This window comes from Euprymna scolopes, chromosome 21 (genome assembly GCF_053919585.1).
Source record: "Euprymna scolopes isolate OS-2025 chromosome 21, ASM5391958v1, whole genome shotgun sequence".
Taxonomy (NCBI): domain Eukaryota; kingdom Metazoa; phylum Mollusca; class Cephalopoda; order Sepiida; family Sepiolidae; genus Euprymna; species Euprymna scolopes.
The window spans coordinates 71,911,438-71,935,918 of record NC_136502.1 but is presented as its reverse complement, the minus strand read 5'-3'; the positions used below and the strand labels follow the sequence as shown (position 1 = coordinate 71,935,918).

At 32.2% G+C, this 24,481-nt stretch overlaps 1 protein-coding gene across 1 annotated transcript in view; it reads left to right on the top strand.

Annotated features, from left to right (window-relative positions):
• Positions 1–24,481, top strand: part of LOC145242476 (rhotekin-like) — a 384,744-nt gene that overhangs the window by 205,236 nt on the left and 155,027 nt on the right. The window lies entirely within an intron of this gene.

The window sequence follows — 24,481 nt, the reverse complement described above, 5'->3', positions numbered from 1 at the left end:
TTCTTTGAGTTGGGATTTCTCTTTTGAAGATTTGGATGTAGAAATGGTGGAAGAATGTTTCTTAAAGGATCATATTTCTTTTCTTTGTGAACTATTATTATACAAAACATGGACACAATTAGACAAACATTTCAATCAACTCAAATCTATTTTAATATTCCCGTCCACATATGTGCATAAACAAAAATAAACATAATGAACCTCTAAACTAAACATGTGCAAAACACATCTAAACTCTAATGGAGTTTTGAATATTTATAATTTTTTTGCAGGCAAAGAAGAATTTTTATTTTGGAATGCAACTTTGTTGGTTAAAAGAATCTTTTCTATGTCACTCCTCATCTGGGGGAATCACATTAATGAAGGGAAAATTACTCCTAACTTGCATTAAAGTAAAAACTCTTTCCTATAAATTATTGAATTTTTTTAAAAGTATCACAAATAAAAATAAATAAATTAATGACTAATATACAAATAAATAACAAAAGTCTATATTCCAAATTTCATGATCTTGACCATCTTACAATTTATTCCTTTAATTCCATTGGCATTTACAATTCTTGACAGTAACTGTTTTGTAGTGCAAAATCAATCATTTAATTATTATATCAATCAATGAATCTATTTTGCTCTTAACTCATCAGAATAAGTAGCAACTATCAATCTACCAAAAGAAAATAAAATGCGCTTGGGCATAAATACAAAATTCGAAAATTGGAAGAGAAGTTGAAATTATGCCATTTTGAATTTAGAAATAAAGTCATTAACATTTAAATATTCATATTGATAAGTTTTAATTTTGATATTTGATATTTAATTTATTGTTTATAATTAATCTATTTATATTTATTTGGATGATATTATTAATTATAATATATTTACCATATGCATATATATTTATTAAATATTAATACAAAACTATTGCAATACATATATACAGTGGGTAGCAAAAGTATTTGGTATATTGCTTTATTTTTCGTATTTCTCAAGAAATATCAAGTTAATTTGAATGAAAATGACACGCAAGCTCTCAACAGCTATTATCTATCTAAAAATAAAACAGAAATGAAGACATGCTTAGTTGACAAATATTTATTAACAAAAAATCAAATTACACATATATTCAAAAGTATTTAACACACTGTCAAATTTCATCCTTAAACAGTGATTTCATCAAATTTCATCCTTAAACAGTCATTTCATCAAATTTCATCCAATCAGAAATTTCATTCTTAAACAGTCATTTATTCTTGCTACAATATTTCAACATATCAGAAGGCACCTCAGGGTTCTGGCTTCTTACAGGTCAATTGATAACAGCTCTCAGACACTGTGCAAGTTGCCTCTTTCATTACTGTTTTAAAATGATTTAAACAAAGGAACTGACTAATGATATGCACCAGGAAATCATGGCAAGGCATAAAAATTGAAAATGGGGCACAGGAAAATAGCTTCAGAACTAAATTTAGTGGTGAGTACAGTTGCGGCTGACATGAGAAAGTGAAAAACAACGGGTGGTAATACTAAAAATCTTCTAAAAAGTAGTCGGTCACATAAATTAAACAACGTTACTGCTCGTTACATTAATCATAAGATGAAGAAATACCCATTTCTCACTTGTTCAGAACGATTTGCAGGAAGTAGGTATTGAAGTAAGCAAGGACACAATCAAGAGATCATTGAATCGTACAGGCTTGTATTCTAAATCACTGAGAAAGATTCCATTGTTGAGTCTTAGATATGTGAAAGATCGTTTGAAATTTGTTTATTAATGTGAATTGGATGACTTTTAGAACAAAGTTATTTGGTCAGATGGACCAAAAATTTAGCTCTTTGGAAGAAACGTGCACATGTGTATGGAAGAAAAAAGTCACAATTTAAACCATCTAATACCATTCCCACTATAACATTTGGAGATGGAAGTGTAATGATTTGGGGCTGCTTTTCTACAAATGAAGTTGGAGGAATGGAAATTATAGAAGGGAAAATGAATGTAGCAAAATATATAAAGATTCTGTCAACACATCTATGTAAGAGTGCGACAGATTTAGGATTGGGCTAGGACTATATCTTCTAGCAAGACAATTATCCCAAACACAAGGCTAAAATAATTGTGAAATGGTTTAAGGATAACAAGATTAGTGCCCTACAGTGGCCTAGCCAGTCACCCGACCTATCATCATCGAGAATCTATGGAAAATTTTAAGTTTATAGTTCATGCAAGAGATCCCAAGAATATCAAAGAATTTCCCTTTTATTTTTAATATCTGTTCAAAGATTAATTGTTAATTTCATTCAAATTAACTTGATATTTTTTGAGAAATACAAAAAAAAGCAATGTATCAAATACTTTTGTTAGGGACTTCGGGACTGAAACAATTTTCCTTCAGGACCGAGACTATTTGTATTCTTATTTAATTATTAACTAATATTAATTTTATTGATTTTATTATCATTATTTATTTATCTATGTTCGTCCCATCTTTATTGAGGGAGAGACGGAATTTACTCACCATTAAAAAAGCTTACATTGTTTCTAACTCTGCCCTCTTCAGTAGTTTTATTATTATTATTATTATTATTATTATTTATAACTAATAATTACATTATTTTTACCGTTTAACAATTTCATTTCTATTCCATTCTACATATTGAAATCAATTGCGTCTCATTTTTGCCGTTTCAATTAAATGCTTTTACTTTGCAACATTAAAAAAAAATATTAAAAAGCACAATCTTCCACAAACGGCTAAAATAATTCACGTGAACTTTTTCGAACAGGATTGCTAGGAATGAACGCTGTCCACACTACAAACCTCCAGTTATTTCAACGGTTTTCTTTTTCCTTTTCATTTCGACACTTTTTTGTGAACAAGAGCGGAGGTCCGCTTGAAATATAAAAAATAACAATAAAAATATTAAATACAAAAAGTAACATCGTTTTTCATGCTTCAAAAAAACCCTCATAACCTTTAAATCACTATATATATATATATATATATATATATATATATATATATATATATATATATATATATCCGGTTGTGTTAATTGCTGATTTAACCTGACTTTTTAATCTATGCAATTTTTATTGTTATTTTAAATTAAATTTATAATTCTTTATTGCCGTTTAGTTATTTTACTGTATATAATTTCAATATAAGACTTCAATTTGTAATATTATGTCATATTTATTTACATTTACAGTTAAAAGACTATTCGCTATTAAATTTAAGAGTTGTTTCCCTTTGTTTAAACCTAATATCTATTCCCTAATTTATTAGTATTATTTTTTTCTTATATTTATAAATAATATTCAGATGGTTTTAATGTTATACTATTTTATATTTGTTGGTTAATTCAATTTGTACTATAAATTAAATGAACTGATTCATATTGATTGATATAATAATTAAATGATTGATTTTACGCTATGAAACACTTACTGTCAAGAATTGTGTCAATGGAATTAAAGGAATAAATTGTAAGATGGTCAAGATCATGAAATTTGGAATATAGACTTTTGTCATTTATTTGTTATATGCTCTAATCACATTGAGCTTCTTAAATTAAGGATTTGTATATATAAAAAGTGAAATATAATTGAAAATAATCATATTTCCACAGAAATATATATATACTAGCATGGTTGCCCGGCATTGCCTGGGTGTTTGGAGGTGTATGCTGAGCAAAAAAAAAAAAAAAAAAGGTAAATTTTTTTAGCTTTGATCCCTTAACATTTATTGTTTTGGGCTTAAATCAAGTTATTAAGTTAGATCCATGTCCAAGGAACTTATATCTAAAATTTCAAGTGTAGACCCAAAATTGTCGGAGGAGTTTGGTAGAGTTCTCAAAGGTCATATCGTTGAACTTTAACACCTTAACAGCCAAATTTCTGGCTGAAAACCCAGTCACATAGATTTTCCCAAATCACACTACCCTGTATATCAAATTTCGAGTCTGTAGACTGAAAATTGACAGTTATTGCATAGGGAAATGTACACAGACACACACACAGACACGTTCACTTTTACAGATATACTAGCATTTCAGCCTGGCGTTGCCTAGGTGTTTGGATGTGTAAAAAAAAAAAAAAAGTGGTAGTAGGAAGGCAGGCTCGAACCCGTACCACAAAGGAGGAAAAGAACGGGGGAAAAAACCTGACGTCTATGCTGTTACGACCACCAAACCGGAAAGTGACATTTTTTAAATTTAGGCTAGACAATCAAAAGGAGAGGATGACTTAAAAAATATCGGCAAAAAAAAAAAAAAGACCCCCCCCCCCCCGGTAGAAAAATGCCCAGTTTAACGTGAAGATGTTAATGTTTTTAGCCAATTTTTCGATATTTGTCGTCTGAAAGATCGAACTTCAAAATGATACTGATCTTGAGAAAATCCGTTGTCTCTGTCGAAAGTGTTGGGCTGACATGCAAACATACATACATACATTTATATATTGGTAACTAAAAATTATCGACCCAAACCGATTAAAAAGCTTGCCCTATCTCTGAATACCTTTTATATAAAATTTCAAATGTTTAGACCAGAAATTGTCTAAGTAAGTTGATAGAGACTGCAGAGGTCAAATTTTTTAAAACTTTAATCCCTATTATGACCCTGATTTTGATATTTTCGAAAGTCATCCTCTCCTTTCGATTGTCTAGCCTTGGTCGTAGTAACAGCAAAGACATCAGGTTTTTCCCCCATTCTTTTCCTCCTTTGTGGTACGGGTTTGAGCCTGCCTTCCTACTACCACTTTTTTTTTTTTTCTCAACATACATCTCCAAGCACCCGGGCAACACTGGGCACCCATGTTAGTGTATATATATATATATATATATATATATATATATATATATATATATACAGCAAATGATTTATTTACTTGGCTAACATTCTTTAAATTCCACATGAGAAATATAGAATGTTGTTTTTTTTTAAAGATTGATAATTTGAAGAGAGAGAATGGCAAATTGACCTCGGAAAGCCACCCAGAAGTAAAAGATATCCTGGGAAAAGGCAGAGTATTAAATTTAAATTAGTCAAATATTTTAAAGAACGAGGGGAGAAAAAAGCAATAATAATAAACAGGTGGATATAATGAGAGTAAGAAACGCATTAAAATAGAGAAATTGGTCTTCAAAATAATGATTGAGCATTAAAAACAGAGTTGGTAGTTGGCTGAAAAAAATCCAACTTTGGAATCTGTTTTAGAAATGGATGCAATCATCAATTATGGAATTGGCTATGCAAAGTTAAACTTTATTGGATCAATTGTAGTCATTTACACACAAACTAGTGTACTTATTTTGACAAGTCCTTATATATATATAATATAAAGTTGAACGTCTGTGTGTGTGTCTGGTCATGAATAGGCTCCTATATGGTTGACTATTATAGAAAACTGATCACATATAATGATAGAAGATGTATCGAGACATAGGAATGGGTATGTTTGATCTGGCATAATGATGATTCATTAAAATTGTGGGGTCTGCATACGCGCCTGGTTCACAAAGTATGGAAATAAAAAAAATTAAAAAAAACGTTTACAAGTGTTTTTGATATAGATGTACATAATAATATTTTGATAAGTATGTTTTAACTTAAATAGGGATGGTATAATAAAATTGTGGGGTCTGCGTTCGCGCCTGGCCTCCATAGAATGAAAATAGGCACCAACTTTAATAAAGACTTTTCATATCTATCTGCATAAGTATACTTTGATAATTATGTTTCAGTTTGAAGAAATATGGTATAATAAAATTATGAAGTGTTCGTTCGCTTCTGACCTCCATAGAATGGAAATATGTCACAAAGTTTAACAAGTTTTTTTAATATAGATCCACAGAATATTGTGATAAGTGTTTCAATGTGAACAGGTATGGTATAATAAATTATGGGGTTTATCTATTTTATTTTTACTTTCATCATATTTTGCTTTGGTTTTGATACCCGCAAATTCAAAGCTATTTCTTTACAACCCTTCCTTTTCATAACCTATCATACTTTCATAAATCAGAGTCCATTTTCTGTAGGCTGTTTTTGAACCCAGTCAACAACGGGTACTTTTGCTAGTATATATATATATATATATATATGTAAAGCTAGTCTGTTTTTCAAATCTTTCTGATATCTTTCTTCCTGCAAAACTGATGTTTGATCTTGGATTGTCAATATTTTTTTTTTTTTTTAATGTTGGTAAGAAAACTTACTTCAATTCAATTTCTTAAAAAAAAAGATTTCTTTAGTTGATTTAAAGATCAGATTACTATTATATGCATGTATATTACTTACGTAAATCAAAAATATTTAATGGCTTAACACTTTTTTTCTTGCTCACATGCCCCTTTTCTGAATTCATAACCGTGGGCAGACATTAGTAGACTTTTTTCTTTTTATCAAAACGGTCATTAATAATGTTTTTTTTGTTTTTTTTTAATTTTTAAGTTTAACCTATTTCAAACTGATATAAATTATTGCACAGTAAAAATAATTAAATTAAAACAAAAATCGTTTTTCTTATTTCCAATTTTTTTATCAGCGGTTCTTACGTAAACCTTAATTTTTTTTTTTTTAATGATAACCACTTAAAACTTATTATCTTGCTAACATGCTACTATTCCGAATACATAGCAGTGGATGTGATTAGGTCAGTTATGCAAAGGAAAATAGTGGAGTCCTCTGTAACTAAATTCAAACAGTTAATAAATGTCCAGTATATCTGCGTTTACTGTGGCTGGGGACAGTAAGCGAGAAATTTGCAAAGCAAATCTGTTCAACAGTGCAAAATTGTTATTTTGCTTCAAATATGTGTGTTGTGTTCTCTATGAAAACGTTAATGCCATCCTCTCGAAAAGATGTTCTACCCCCCGCCATCATAATAATAATGTAATTTACAATTTTGAATGTAGTTGCAGTGCCAACTATGTGGGTCGAACAACATTAAGATTGGATGGAAGAGTCCAACAGCACGTACCTACCACTGAAATGCTTTTCCACTCTTGAATTATGACATCACGGAGCTGGCGGATATTTGAGACTTTGCGCACCTCCACCTTCTGCTTGAGGATGCCCCAAAGATGTTCTATTGGGTTCAAGTCTGAAAACATGCTTGGCCAATTCATATTCTGTATCCTCAGCCTCTTCAGTAAAACAGTGGTTGTTTTGGATGCGTGTTTTGTGTCATTGTCATGCTGAAACACTGCTCTGCAATCCAGTTTCTGGAGGGAGGAGATCATGCTCTGGTGCAGTATTTGACAGTATATGTTGGAGTCCATGTTTCCCTCAATGAAATGTAACTCTCCAATACCTGCAGCACTCATGCAGCCCCAGACCATGACATTCCCACCACCATGCTTATATATATATATATATATATATATATATATATATATATATATATATAATTATAAAACTCAAATGACATAACCCAACATCCGGTTTACAACTTCCGGTTGTGCATGCGTACATAAACAAATAATCAACGCGACAATAAAACGTATTGTTTTACTGTGTACGTTTTCAGCATCTCAATTGTTTTTTGTTTGTTTTTTTTCGTTTAAATTATCCAAATAAACAATTGTTAATACTTTCTGCATTTTTTATGTCGTTCATTTCCATATTACGTTTCAATTATTTTAATGCAATTTTCTTACAAATAAATCTACTTTAACCCGTATAACTATAAGAGAATTTTACAATAGCGATTTACGCACCACCTTCATTTTTTTATTTATTCTCCATTTTTTAATACACCTTTCTTAAAACATTCATACATTTTCTTCTACACTACCAACAATAACCCCGAAAATGTTTTCTTTTTTATTTGCATTACAAATAAATAATCAATGCGACAATAAAACATAGTTTTATTGTGTACGTTTTCAGCATCCCAATTGTTTTTTTGTTTTTTTTTTACGTTTAAATTAAGATATATCAAAATTTGAATTTAACTTTAAGTATTATGGTATCTGTTCAGTGCACAGTTACCTATAAGTATGGCAAACCATTTATAATTCAATGGCTGTAAGTTTTTTGATTTTTTTTTTTTTTTTTTTTTGAAAATAAACTATATTTCTTTTTTCATTTTAATATACTTTCATAGAAATGTTTCTGTTATGTCACAAAAAAACTATTCTCTTTACATCACAAGTGTCATGCTAATACATTAATTCCATAGCTAATATAACATACTGACCCAACGGGTCACGGGTAGTCATATATAATGGGAGTGAAATAAATTAATATATAAAAAACATACATCATCTTGTGTTTGTCTTGCATGCATGCTTGTTATAGCAGAATCTAGCTTCAAGACGTTGGTGAATTCCCCAGGCAGTGGCCAAAAGACAGAAGGCCATGCAGCAACAGTTATGTTGTTATAAATATACTGTGAATTATATGTAATGCACAGACACCGTTGCAATAGTCCGTTAAATAAGCAGTTAGATAACACTGTTAGATAGGAATACATAAAAACGATTGAGTTAGAAAAAATACCCAATACCCACACACACACACACACACACACACACACACACATCATCAGGCTCCTTCAATCTTGGACAGACTATGGATACCCACGAAGGGTTGTTTGTGCGTGAAATTTTTGTTGCAGGAGATGCGCAATCTCCAACCACACTTCTCCTGAGATGACATTGTTAAATACCAGCGGCAAGTGAAGTACAGGATGACTGGAAACAAATGCTGAGATAAGCAGAGAGCACATACAGCGCCTAGAATTCCAAATGGTCACCCATCTAGTACTAACCAGGCTCAACGTTGTTTAACTTTGGTGATCTGACGAGAGCCAGTGTGTCAACGCAATTATGCCGTATATATATATATAAATTCGGTTAATCCAAAACGTCATGCTCATCAGATGGTTTTAATGATTGGAAAAACAAGAATCTCCATCCATATCTGGTTGCCAGGATTGTGCCCTGAGCAGATCAATTGAAAGGAGGCATCCGTCATGAACCCCTGACACCTGGTTATGCACTCTCGATTCTTTTTTAACATCAAATATTTCCTTGAATAAAATTCTTAACGTTCGTTCATTGAATGTTTCTTTTTTTTTTTTTTTGTAAATGTTCTTTGATGCTAATGTTTAGTGTTTTGAATAAAATAACAATTCGAGTTATCAGAATGGTGTCACAAGTTCATCATTTTCGCTTGTCATATGTTTGTTTTTCAATGAAACTGTTAACTTTGCTTTGTCTTTCATGTCAAAATCAACAAAGGATTGCTTAACATTTGAAGTGTAACTGATTTTAAACATCACTAGTCTTCATAAAATGAAAAAACCTTTTGATTGGTTTCAAGTTTTTTTTTTTTATAAATTCAAATAATGTTTTGACATTTTTGGAATGAGGACTAGTAAGTTAGATCATTCAAACTTTTATTCTCAAACTGGTTGTTATTTTCACAAGGTGTCAGTCGATGTAACCTCTTGCCTTCTTTAGGTGCATCTTTTCAGATTCGAAAATCTTTGAACTCTGAGAATCTGTAGAGAATTTCGAACTGAACATTTAATCAACAGGGAGTAGATTGCTTTTGTTTATTTCATCAGCAACAACTGAGTAGGAGTGTTAATATTTATGTCATTTTTAGTTATTATCGCCTGTAGTAAGGATTGAACCTTTAACCTTCAGAAGACTATGAATATTATTTACAAGTGATTGTCGATGCCTTTAGCTGTTATTATTTCACTGGTTCAGGTTGAAATTCTGTATAGGCATTTGCAAATTTGAAACAATATTCCTGAAAAAGGTCAGAAATTACATTGGCTGAAACATTGAAGATGACACAATAACTTATTGTGTCATCTTCAATGTTTCAGCCAATTGAATAAGAATAGTAATTGGAATAATTCAAATAATTTTTTTATTTTTTATTTATTGTTTTTACATTTTCACCCCAAACAAGGCACATTGCCACTTTGGTGTAGGGGGCTACTATCAGGGGCAACAACTACTGGGGTACTATGTAGGGATTTGGGCAGCAAGATGTCGGTTCACGTTGCACTTGAACTTCTGCACGTCAGTACAGTTGGGGAAGCAGGGACCTGGAATGGAATTCCAAAGTCTAGCGGTTCTACGAAGAAACTACTGGAGTAGAAAGGTCTTTTACATCTAGGAATCTTTACAGTGTGGGGGTGGGATTTAGCAGCCTGTCGGGTTTGTCGAGGGTGTTCACGTCGTGGGGGCACAAGTGCTTGCAGTTCGTCAGAGCATTCACCATTAAAATACTTGTAGAACAGGCAGAGGGATGCAACATTTCATCGATGGGACTGAGGCTGATGCTTAGATGTCAGTCCAGGGCCTATCAGATTTGCGACTCTCTTTTGAACCTTGTCAAGGAGCGAGAGACTAGTAGCAGATGCACCAGCCCAAATATGACAGCAATACTCCATACATAGGCGAATGGTGGCCTTATAGAGATACAGGATACTTTCGGGTGTTAGTAATTTTCTAGCATGGTAGAGAGAGCCCATCTTCCTTGCAGCAGCCCTGGCAATGCTTTCAATGTAATTATTCCAACTCATGTTTCCTGTGAACGTTAGGCCAAGGAGTTTGAAAGATGTACTCTCAGATAAAGAGTCTTTGGCCATTGCTATAGGTGGTAGAGAAGGTTTCTTGTAATTATTGAATGAAACTAGTTTAGTCTTGGTGGCATTGAACGTGACCATCCATTTTTGTCCCCATTCCACTACAGATTGGAGGCCATCCTCTAGTGTTTCTGTCATTTCTTTAGATATGTGTTCATTTGTTTTCCTGTCGTGCCTGTTATAGAGTGTGGTGTCATCAGCATATATACCCATCTCAGAGGCAGTTTTGTCGGGGGTGTCATTTATGAATATTGGGAACAGTAGACGTCCAAGGATAGACCCCTGGGGCACTCCCGCATTTATATCATTATTGTTTAGATGTACGACCGTCGAGGACAACCTGGATTTTTCTCTTATCTAAAAAGGATTTAATTATGTTAAGTATTCTTCCAGTGATACCGTATGATCTAATTTTCCTGAGAAGACCCTCATGCCATACTGTCAAAATGTAACACTAAAGAGAGGCCACATCAGACCTGTAGGGTTGATGTGACGTTTCTTTTGGTTAAAAGTAATTTTTTGTTCCCGGACGATGATCGGGTTGAAGGAATAAAAATTATTATTAATTTTTTTTTGTGAATAAATTCTGAGCTAAGTCTGTTGTTGAGATGGCGGCGGCAAGAGTGCCTTTGTAGCGAGAGGTTAAATCACATTCTAGACTTCAAAAGCGAAAAAGAATGCATAAAATATTTTAGCCAAAATGCACAGGCGTTTGATCTACACGGCCGAAATAATAGTTGTGCAGTAGCCGGAGGGGTGGGGATTTCACACCCGCAATTGGCAAAACTATGAGCCAAGGTTGATCTGTGAGTTTTGACAAGTTGAAAAAAAAGTCGGGTTGTTTTTGATCTAAGAAAAACACACGCAGTGACTCGGCATTATGGTTTAGAACAAAGAATAGGAAAAAAAATGAATTGTCCGAAATTTCAAAACGATAAAATAACGTATCGAGAATTGTCATTTGGTGAATCAGGTCGAACGAAAATTGAAGTTAGGAAATATTTTTGCTCGGATGGGAAAATGTGTTGTCCGATAAGTTCAAAGCGACAAATGCATTCTTGGTCTTTTGACGTAAACAAAATGTCTGATATAATAGAATGGCCGACAACCAGGACTTAATTCAAAGATAAACTAAAATTCCTTTGAATTATCAAAGCGAAAAGTGAGATCAATAGATAATTTTAAAACAAATAAAATCGTGTGATTTGCTTTAAGTCAAAGGAAAAATAATCTTCCTGGATATGGGGAAATTCCATTAGTAAGCCAGGGAGGAGTTAATTAATACAACGTGTAAGTTGGGCGTTAATTAAGGGAGGAGTCAATCCAATTTTGGAAATGGACCAATGAAAAAGGGCCCTGTCGAAGTATAATCAACCAATGAGAAAAGGCCCCGTCGAATTATAATCAAGCAATTTGATTGGTTGATGACGAACATGGGTGTCGTCATCATTCCATAATTGTATTATAAAAGAAATGAAAAATCAGAGATTAAGTCAGAACGGGAAAGAAGAACAGAAGAAGAGAGAGTCCGGAATCAGAGTCAAAGTTGAGTTGTTCGTCTCGGCAGAATCACCTCTCTCTCTCTCCCCCTCGCTTGTTGCCTGATAACTCAACACTTATAATGTGTCGATCACTTAACGAGAATTACGCAAAGTCCGGGATACCGACCAGGTATTTCAACAACAGAAGCTCAGTTGGAGAACTAACTGCTTGCTTGAATTAATTGTCAACTATATGTATATGCTGTAAATACTTCTTTTATGAATTTCTGAAATATATATTATATTAACCAACCTCCGGAGTTTTGTTGCTGATGTGCGTTTATCCGTATATATGTACATTCTTTATTTGCCATTTGTGACACCGTATCCGTCAACGAACACCCAGGATAACTAGACGATCCACGGAGAACAGGCCTTGAGGACCGAGCATCCGAGAAGAATCCCCAACGCCTTAACGAAGAACTCACTGGGTGACGCGACGTACTAACGGTTGGCAGACCTGGTTGCCCAGTCGACATATCATAACTGCACCGACCAGGGTGCAGATCATAACTGGGCCGCGATCAGGGGTCAAGGGCGTGTAAGACCACGTTTAAAGGTCACAAAAAGCCTTAGATATATCTAGAGCTACCGCTCTGCCTTTCCCCGCTTTGTCCAGTGAATGGTATAATACAATAATATAATATAAAATAATAAAATTTACTGATTTTTTATTTATTTGTTGTAATCAAATGAATAATTTTACATTGCAGTTCTTTGTCTAGGGATGCAATTGAAAACAAAACTCTATATCAAGATTAAGAGATTTTTCAACTTTCCGAGATGATTGGTGATATGGAAATATTTGCTTACAAAAACGCATCTATTTAAATACAAGTGTTCATATGGAATAATAAATTAAACTCTTCAAAAAGTAATTCAAATAATTAATCTGGGATTGAAAATAATTTCATTACAAGACATAATTTTTAATTAATCTAACAAGTTCTTCATCCCTTGATTTCTCACTGTCTTCAATCACCCTTTTTTTTTTTTTTTTTTTTGTCTTTCTGAACATTTAAAGAAAAGAGTGACGCAATTTTTCAACGTTTTTAATCGTTCTATTTTACCATATATTTTACCATAGCGTGTTAACTTCTCGCATATCAAAAGGATACTTTCTGAAACTAGCACTTGATTTCTTTGAGATAATCAGTGTTTATTTAAAGTTACTTGCCAGAAAAACAATAGTTTTCATCGCACCAATTAACCACTTAACTATACTGTAGTTTATTTTTCTTGTATTTTCTGTTATTGCCAGATTCTAGGACAAGAATTCATCTGGTTTGGTAGAGTATCCAGCTTAGTGTTGTTAGTTGAGGTAACATCACTTGGAGAAGGTGCACCATTCCTTGCATGAGCCAGTATATATTCATGCTGAGAAGATCCTGTTTGGGTTTTGGATACATTTTTATTTTTTCATAATTTTTTGGTCAGTGTTTACTCGAAGTATCCCCCATGTCAAGATTGTTTCGAGAAACACAGAAACTGAAAACAACAAAGGACAGTGACTAATAACTTTTTCATTCGAATGCTCGATATTACAGTTTATGAATTTTCAAATAAAATCAAAGAGGAATAAATAAATATACGCAACAGGCCACACATAGTCTAATGCCTCAAGTATGTTTGTATATATTTGTATGTACAGGAATACAGGATTCATTTCTAAACTAATTAACCGATCATTATGAAGTTTGGAACACAGCTGTTCGGTGTAAAGGTGTGTGATATAAACTATATTTAATTTAATGTAGTTTTATGCGAAGAAAGTGGAAGTCATTTGTGAAGATTTAGATTTTTTCGACTTTTGTGAAATCTTAACAAATATTACTCAAATTTCAGTTTCATTGGATTATTTCAAGGGTTTTATGGGTACAACTTCCCATCTGAAAATTAAGATATTTACATTAAATTTCATTCATAGTCATTGGACACAACTAACACAAGATTACATTAATTACAATTTCTTCTTGAGATTTCTTAAGCTTAAGTATGAAATTTTTGACATTTTCTAGAATGTAATGGATTTTGATCAAAGTTGAACTACATAGGCATTAGTTGCATTATATCTTGATTTTAATCTTCACAAATGGACATTTATGATGCAAAGATATGTTAGTTCTATAAATTAAATTTAATTAAAAAAATAATTCGAGAGCTACATCGTTAAATAGTATAGAACTACCCCAAATCAAGATTACTATAATGCGGAATATTCCTGGCGTAAAATAAATTGTTCATAGTATCACATGCATATCGTTAGCTAATTTGAGCTGATATTCAAATACAAACGTGTGAGATAGGAATACACTCGGATTTACCGTGAAACTGCAGCAAACCGTTAAAACAAACTACTTTTAATTATTAATGTTATATATGGGCATATATTTAAATTTTTTGTTGTTCCTTTAAGTGATTTTTTTTTTTCTCAATCTTGGAAAAACTATTGTAATATAAAATCCATTTATTAATAAAATTATTTATTTTTATTATGTTTTTTAAATAGATTTCTTTTCATCTGGTATTTTCAAGGTTAAAACCATATTTTAGTATCTTCATCCTAAATACTTAAAAAAACAGAAGAAAAAAACTATAAAAAGTTTATTAGGTACCTCCAACGCGCGCCACAGTTTACCCCACCCCCTGTATGTAACACGATGTAACTGTAATTAATTTATTATCATCCTAACTTATTTTACTATTCAAAAGAAGCTTCAAATAAACTGCTAATATTTTTTTTATTTTTTACAGCTTACAAAAATAATGAAAATGCGAGACAAAAATCGTGTTTACATTATCGACGCATTAAAACAATGTTCCTATGTAGTAACGTGTTTTAAGCCGTTGACACACCTGTTTTAAAAATCTAGCAAAAATCAAATAATAGTCATATTTACCTGAAATTTTCGATATTTATTCATTATTAAATAAACTTACATATTAAAAGTAGGTTTCGTTAAATATATTAGAGGATTTTTTGGTATTATTATACAAACACCGTGACAGCGTTAGGGTTAGGGTTTAGGGTTAGGGTTGGGGTTAGGGTTAGTGTTAGGGTTAGGGTTAATTCGCTGTCACGGTGTTTGTATAGTTTTACCGATTTTTTTAGGTGTTCTATTCCCCCCCCCCCTATTTCATGTTACGAAAACTGAAAAAAAAATAAATGTCGGTCGATAAAAATTCTAACATTTTTTTTAAGCTGGAAAGATCAAATTAAATAAAAAAAATAGTTATATATATATAAAATCCCATCATTTTTTTTTTTTCACTTACTTCAAAGTTGTAAATAAAATTAGACATAAAATCATTAATATTATGTTAAAAAAAAAATAAAATGAACCATCTTTCTTGATTTTTTTTTTTTTTTTTTTTTCTGAGTAACATTTTAATTTTAAATATATGCCCATTTATTTGAATTACAACAACAACAACAACAACAACAAAAAACGAATTCTAAAAAATAATTATTTTTTAAAAAGCTTTAAATGATATTAAATTCAAATATTACGCGATATGAAGTTTAAACCGATTTTTTTATTTTATTTAACAGGTTTCCAATATTAAAAAAAATATATTCATATAATATATGACTCTTGAGATAATAAAAATTGCAAAAAAAAAAAAAAAAAAAAAAATCGACCCCCCAAAAATTCGTTTCGATTTGATTATTTAAAATGACAGGTTGAAATCAAAATTTGCGCTTTTTTTTTTTTCTAAAATATACGGAAGCCTGTAAGGACAAGCAATGTATCAACAGAACAGGATAAAATTAATTTTATCCTCTGTCTAGTTCTTTATTGGAAAGATTTTACGTTTCCATCAAGAAAAATATCACATTCGTTATTCATGTGATTCATATATTGAATTTTATCACTTAACCAAATACGAATTTGGAACAGACTTTCTGAATAAGGACTTATACAGAATTAACTTTAATTAAAAAAAAAATAAATAAATAAACAATATAAACAACTATGAATCATTTCAGCGTGTTATATACAGTGGTGGATTGTATTTTTTTTTAAAACTAGCAGATAACCTATTTTTTTCTTGTTCGTTTTATCTCAATTACTCAATTATCAAATTTTTTTTTTTTTTTAAATCAATATAATATAAATTTTATAGTGCTAATGAATGCTCTTCCATAGAAATTACAACAAACACGCAAACTGATGACGTCGTGTTTTTGTTAAGATTGATGACGTAGTACACAACAGTTTGGAGGTACCTACATCAATATTTTCCTCGTGTTTTAATGATAAAAGTCGATAAAATAGTTAACATTCGAGAACTTGTGAACAAAATTTTAAAAACGAGGAATAAAAAAGAAAATAATTTGAATAAAATGAATTATAATAAAATTCTCTACTGAACCCACCTAGTTTTAACTCGTGAAAACAATTTCTTAAATTTTTAAAGGGTAAAAATGTTTTGTGTGCAAATAATGTGTTCAGCAGATAATTTTATTTCAATGCGTTTTAAATAAATTATTTGTTTTGGACTTTTGCCACGATTAGTTCTTATTTCTATACATCGATGTTTCTTACCTCCGATGAACATTTATAAAATTAACGATCACTACTCCACGGAACATTGTGACTTGGCCAGTCGCGTGGAACGTGACATGAAAGTTCTTATTATAAAAGCGTCCACGTCACACTCCACTTGATTGCGTTTAGATTTTTGTATTTATTCATTATTTTTTAAATTTTTATTTATTTTATTTTTTTTTTTTACGAAAGTGGAATTGCAGCAATTTATTAGAACGTTTTAAAAAATAAACGCCCAAATCAACAATTCATCGGGATTGTACATAAGAAACCTAAACAAAGCAAGACAAATAATCAGCAAAATCTACATCACCGTACCATATATTTGAAGGCAACCGAAAGATAATAAATCTGCAGAAGCGTAAACTCTTTAAAAATTAAAGAGAAAACCGTAGTCAAAGGGCGATAATTGTTAATATATAAAGCAGAGTTATTTCCCTTTGACCAAACTTGGAATAATAATTACACTTAGTATTCTTTGATTATAGTGGTTTCAGAATTTTTAGTTTTTAATTAAAAAAAGATTAAACATATCTTTTACGTCTAATATGTAAATAAAAAATGGTTTGAATAAAAGCAAAGGAATAATTAATGAAATAAGTTGCTGGGATATGCCGAATATAAATTGTATTTACTAATTTCGTGATCATGTGTATGGACATTATTTGGAGCATTCAAGTGAGATTTAAAAAAAATAATCTGAATTAACTGGAAGTTATATAATTTATGTCGAAATGTGCTCACAATGGCCAACATCGCTTCCCCCCTCCAAAAAAGAAAATGAAATTAAAAATTTAAAATAAGTTAATGTTATGTTTACTTTATTAATGATAATAAAAAGATGAAAAAAAAAATTATTTCTTTTAATTTATTTCATTTATCAAATTCTGTAAATACATCTTTTTTGCAAAAAAATAAAATCGTATATAAAAGCATGATGGCGGAATAAAATCTAGCAATTACTTTATTTATTTTTATTTTAGAAAACTTTGAAAATTTGTTCCATGCTTATATATATAAAATCTTTAGGTAAAATTTTTAATCCTCCTCTCACCCATTGTTAATTTAGGTAAAATTACAAATAAAAATGGAAAGGAAGTTTTATTAACGATGATGTGATAATTTGTTTTTTATTATTATTGATATTATTGATTAATTGGTTCTGTGCAAAAGACAAAAGGTGAAATCATTAAATGTACATTAAAAAAAAAAACAGTTATAATTTTCTTTTTAAATAATAAAAAAAATTAAGAAAATTTAATTCTCTTTTATTTAGTGATTATTTTAATAATCTCCAAAATTTATATTTTTAATTTAACTGAAATGGTAGCGTTACTAGAAGGTGCACCATTAATTAGTTTCATATTGACCCAGTACGTAGCCATGCCGATGAGACATTATTTAAGTTTTAAATACTGTTATTTTTTATTTTGGTCAAGGCTTACTTTCCTCACATTGGTGTGTTTTAACAAACCTCTGTATGAGCAGACTGAGCACAACTAAAGTTGGTGTCTAGTGGGCCTTCAGATTTTGTCAAATTAAATTTAAGAATTTACAAACTTTTTTCTTAAAATTGGTTAATTAGCTGTTGAGTTTTAGACATGTCAACTATCATTGGCTCATTTTATGCTGAAACGGTGCATACTGGTTTTTAGATTAATGTTGTAGACAAAAATTCTATAAATGGTAGTTTTTATTTAATTTATAGGTGCAATCTTGAAAGGTTCTACCACTTCTTCAGATCAGAGTAGACCTGGGATTAGTGGTCATAAAGTGCTAAGTCTACGCTTCTCAAACCTCTCAAATTGTGGGCTCACCACTAAATGCAGTTTTGTGTCATATTTAGAAGGATTGAAGGAGAGGAAGATTTGAGTAATTGATAGATTTAGGAAAAAGGTTAGAAAGTTGGGAATAAAATTGCAAAATGCTGGGAATTTTATCTGGCTTTATAATATTTTAATGGATTTTTATTTAAAAATCTTCATTTTTCATTAAAGGGCACCTCATAACTCACACAAGGTGTTGGAAATGTCAAGGTCACATGTTTCATATATGTTTCATACATGTTTGGTTTGTAGTTTAATTTGTTCTGCGGATATCTGTATTGTAAACTAATAGTTTGTAAACAATAGTTTCTATTTAACCATAAATCAAGTAACTTCTGTCAAGTACTACTACTCTGGATATGAATGGACCTGGGAGTAGTTGTAACTAAGGAGTGATTTCATATTTCCAAAAAGCTGCCAAATTGACGGTTCGCTATTGGATGCAGTTTTGTGTCTTAGTTTACCTAGGATTGTGGTGTCGTGATTAGTTGATAGTTTTGTGGTTAAGCAAAAAAAAAAAAAAAGAAAGAAAGGACTGGGGAGAATCGATTTTAGCGGTGTTGGAGTGAGGTACAGGCAAGCATATGATCCAAGGTAGTTAATTGTTGGACAAATTCAAATTAAGCCATGAATGCAACCTTTAGATACTCTGCGTCAGAATGGATCTGGGAGTAATAAGAACTAAAGCGTAACTAAAAATTCCTCAAAACGGTCGAATTGAGGTCGCATCAGAAAATACACTTTAAGGTCATATCTAAGATCTTTTTTAAAGTTATTCAAATCGGATTACTATTAATGAGAAAGAATGGATTAGAAACTTCTTGAATGATAAATAAAAAAATGTAAACCCGAGTTTTAAATATTTCTTGAAAGATCATGCAAGTTGTGCTTTGCTTGCTAAAATATTTTTTTAAATAAACCCCTTCCCCAAAAAGGAATGTTGAAGCAGTTAAAAGTTTTTTGTTTTTGTTTTGTGTGTGTGTGGGGGGGGGTGAAAAACTTATTTATGATCCCCACCCTAAGACTCTGGAGACTGTTCTACATTATATCACATTAGTTGGTTTCGCTTATAAGGTAAATACTCCCCTAGAGAGCCTGTATGTCTTAAATATCATAGCATTCTTTCCTCTCTTGAGGGATTAGGTTATAACATAGTGGGCGGAGAGGGGCATCTCTTATTTCAACTTTATCCTATCAATTTATAGACAAGCTTGAAGAATTTGGGCGTATGTTTTTTGTTGGGGGTAGGGCTAACTTAATGCATTGGATAAATGTTTATTTCAAAACAAATTGTATGTGTGTTATTTAATGACTTATTCGATATGGAAACTTATTCCAGTGTTAGAAATTCTTAAGAATGTTTTTATTAAAAATACGAATAAAAAGACAATTTCATGTGTGTTTGTGTTAAGGAGGGGTGCAGGCGAACTGTGTCCAGGCAAGCAGGAAGAACACAATGGAAATCCCAGGCGATCGAAAGAACAATGGGTCCATTCCAGGAAATTTGACCTAGGTTGCATCCAGGCAAGTAGGAAAAGAAATGTGTCGGTCCCAGTAAAGGTGACCTAAGCTATATCCAGGCAAACAAAAATAAACAATGGAAATCCTGAGATTTGGAACAACCTGTATCCATGACGTCAATTGGTCATGGGTCAGACCAAAAACCAGCAAAAGTGCAATAAACAAGCTGGTGAGAAAATAGGTTAACTGGTCAAAGTGATACCAATAAAAAGAGGAGAGCAAAACAAAGTCAAAGACAAAGATGCTAAAATGGCCGTAATGAGGGATGAACCTTTGGATCTCCACACAGCTTATGAGAAAGCCTTAGCAGAAGTGAGATGGAAAATTTGGCTTAACACAAGATGAACCCATGGAGGTTTGTCATGCAAGAACCGAAAGCGTAGGTCCAGCAAAATTCCCAAAACAAGATAGATGGAAAAAAGGGAATTGATTAGAGAATAAGGGGCCAGTATATAAAACTAGAGAAAAGGAAAAAACTGGAGAGGCTATAAGGTGTTTCTACATGTAGCCCACCTTACCACAATGGATACAGGTCGCTCCAAATCCCAGGATTTCCATTGTTTATTTTTGTTTGCCTGGATATAGCTTAGGTCACCTTTACTGGGACCGACACATTGTTCTTTTCCTACTTGCCTGGATGCAGCCTAGGTCAAATTTCCTGGAATGGACCCATTGTTCTTTCGATCGCCTGGAATTTCCATTGTTCTTCCTGCTTGCCTGGACACAGTTCGCCCACACCCCTCTTGAACATTTGTTCATCATCCCTTTTTCAAAAAAAAAATAGGATCCTCCAATTGCCCAAGATGAAATGAAAAAAAAAATAAAAAAATTTCATCTGATATCACTTTTGTGTTGAACGTGATACTTAAACTAAAATATACTTTTTTGTCTTCAGACTAAGTTAAAAGTGTAGTATCTGCTCTGTCCAAATATGGTACAATAATATTGTGGGTTCTTCGATCATGCCAGACTTCAATACAATGGAGACATCACTCCTACAACAATGTTGGAGATAAAATCTCATAATCAGATATTTTTGAAAGTACAAGATGACGCAAAACTCACACATTGGTTTGCTTAGGTGATAAAAACTTCAACATTTAAAGTAATTTTCTGTTTTCTTATAAATAATTAACCTGATAATTGTTTTACATTAGTTTATCTGATGTTGTTATTAAGTTCTATTGTTTTGGATTCTTCACATATACCCTTTCTTTAAGATAACCCCAAAGGAAAAAGTCAGGTATTGTCAAATCCAGTGAACGTGAAGGCTAGTTAAAATCAGAAAATCTTCTAATTAAACGCTCGCCAAACAATCCACTTAGGAGCGCGAAACTTTGATGGGCAGTGTGGGCAGTCGCTCCATCTTGTTGGAATCACATTTCCAGGTTGTCCTGATTAGCTTGCCTAAAACAATTTTCAATCATTTGTTGATAGAGCTGTGGAGTTACCATCACTGCAACACCTTTTTCTTGTTCAAAGAAATAAGGACCTATCACTCTTTCCGAGGTAGTACCACACCATGACAGTACATTTTATTGGATGCAATTCACACTGATGAACAGCTCTTGGATTTTCAATTGGCCAGAGTTTTGTTTATTCACGAACCCGTCCAGATGAAAATTGGCTTCGTCGCTCACTATCGTCTTATGGATGAACTCATTTTGTTTTTTCGGCTAATTGCTGAATGTGAACAGCATAAGGTAATAAGTGAGACTGCAAATCTGTGGGTTGCAATGCATGTATCATTTGAATTTTGTATGGAAACGGGTGGAATTCCCTCAGAATTTTTTGAAGTGACCTTCTGGACATCTCAATCCGAGTGGCCCATCTTCGAGTTGAAGTGTCTGAGTTTTTAGCAATGCTGTCCTCTATGAGTGATACATTTTCAGCTATACGTACTGAACGTGGTCTGCAGTTCGTGGAAGATCAGTGAGCCATGAACCCTGCTGCTGAAACCATTTCACAAGATGATTACTTGTGCTCTGATAGAGAGTTTGTCTGAAATTATAATGCCAACAATAAGCTCTTTGAGTTAAGATTATAGAACATTTTTCAAAATAATATCTGCAAAATTCTGAAAAAAAAAAAGAAAAATTTATTAAATGTTAAAGTTATAACTGATTCAAAATAATGCTTTACTTTTGCGCCACCCTGTACATTAACCAGACTACCGAGATAAATATTTTCAATTTGAACAAAAATGGTCCACATCAGATATTCATAGAATGGAATATTTTTAAGCACAGCAGCCATAAACAACAGATGAATGATAGAACTGTAAAATTTCCACACATCCTGCAAATAGATTTCGTATCATTTTATTTTAACAATCTTTTTTTTGCAGATGACACAAATTATTGCATTAATTCACATGATTTCCAACTTCCTTGTCTTTCATTTCTGTGTTTTCCTTGTGCTATTCTTGTTTCAGATGATTATTTTTTATTTCTTCGCAATCTTTTGGAAATTTTTAATCAAACGCTTTTAATCTCTGAAGCTTTTTTCGTGATCCATTTTGATATCTCACATCAACCAAAATTGGAGCTACATGAATTGATACTAAAAGACCTTAGAATGCAGAATAAGAGAAAACAGTTGCAAACGATACTCTAAATCACTGATGTGTTGGTTTTGATTGATTGTTAACCCACGTTTAGCACAGCTTTCTTGTTTACAAATGTCCGTACAAAACGGTGAATACACTGCCATCTGATATTTTCAACTCTTCTGCTTTATCTCGTACAACTTCAATTTACTTCCATAAACAAGTATATGGATTTTTTCTTTGTTTTTCGGAACAAATGCTGAATTTGGATGACTTCAACATTCAGCATTATTTGTGTCTGTACGGCCACGTTTAAAGTTAGCATACTCTAATTGTTGTTTCCAATTGAAAAGAGTTTAATTGCCATTAACAAGTCATTGCTTTGCTTGAAAAGTATTTTTCCTGTCAAAAACTAATGGTTTATTAACACACAAAATTCAGATTTTTCCAATTGAAATACGAGATACCCAAAGTGGCATGATAAATATCTGCACCACCATCAACGAGGAGGAGGGGGTGGAGTAATGTGTATTTGTTCTTTTCTTACTTGCAGTGAATCGATTAGAGCGTTTCTCTTTTTCATATTGAATAATGTTTACTTGTAGTCAGTTTTTCTTCATCTTTTTTCATCAAATGCACTAATGTTACTTTTTTTTTTCTTTTCCAGGTAAGTTATTGGATAGTCCTTTGTTTTTGCTACTAATCCTACCAACATGGCAACGACTTTGGTTTGGAAGGTAAGTCTCTATCATAGACATGGTTTCCAAAATACTTCTTTATTTCTCTTAATGTTTCAGATGAGATGACGATTAATGATTTGAATTATTCAACCTAATACTTTCATCTCATTAATTTGCAACATATGACTTGTGACACAACGGATAAAGTTATTGATTAACGATCCATTCTAAATGACAATCTTCTGGGGGTTGAAGGTTCACGCAATAACTGAAAATAACATTGGTCATGGCTGAGAGAACAAGAACAATTTACTCTTATGGATTAAATAAAGGATTGTTTGAAATTCTGTATAGGTTCGACAGATTTTTATGTTCAAAGATATTTAACTGAAGAAAATTGGCAGTTGCATTGATCAAAATGTAAAAATAACAAAGGAAAAAATAGTATGTATCATCAAAATTTTAAATGATTTATATACGTGTTTTGGGATATAAAGACAAGTTATTTTCTTGACACTTTAACCTTTGACACCAAAATGCAAACTACTAGCAACAATGGAGAAAGAGGTGGCGGGTTACTTTTAATGCATCTAAAACAAAGCTTTTATCCTTACATCACCACTGCTCTTATCCCCATCTAGCTCTCGTCTTGAAGAAGCCTCATGTTTTGACAAGCTCCTGGGCTTGACCTTTACTCCTGATCTGAAATGAAACACGTTGCCAAGGCCGCTGGAAAAATTGTCGGATCCTTCTATCGATCCAGTAGATATCTCACTGCTGATGCAATTCTCTATCCATATAAGAGCCAGGTACGTCCAAGGATGAAGTACTGTTGCCACATCTGGGTAGGAGCTGCTAGAAAGTACTTATCCTGCCTTGATAGAGTTCAAAATAGACTTCGTAGCCTCATAGGGGATGTCCTTTTCTCTTCCCTGCAACCTCTTTCTCACAGAAGAGACGTTGCGAGTTTGTCTCTGATGTATCATTATTTTCATGGTAAGTGCTCGACTGAGCTCCAATCTATGGTCCCCCCTCGCCAAACTTTCACAAGAAACGCTTGTCTATCAGAAAACATTATCAATAATTTCCCCCACTCTTTATCTGTGCCTAAACCTAAACATAGATTCCATGAACAAAGCTTCTTTCTTAGAAATGCACGCTTATGGAATTGTCTTCCGTTTTCCTGCTTTCCAGCTGACT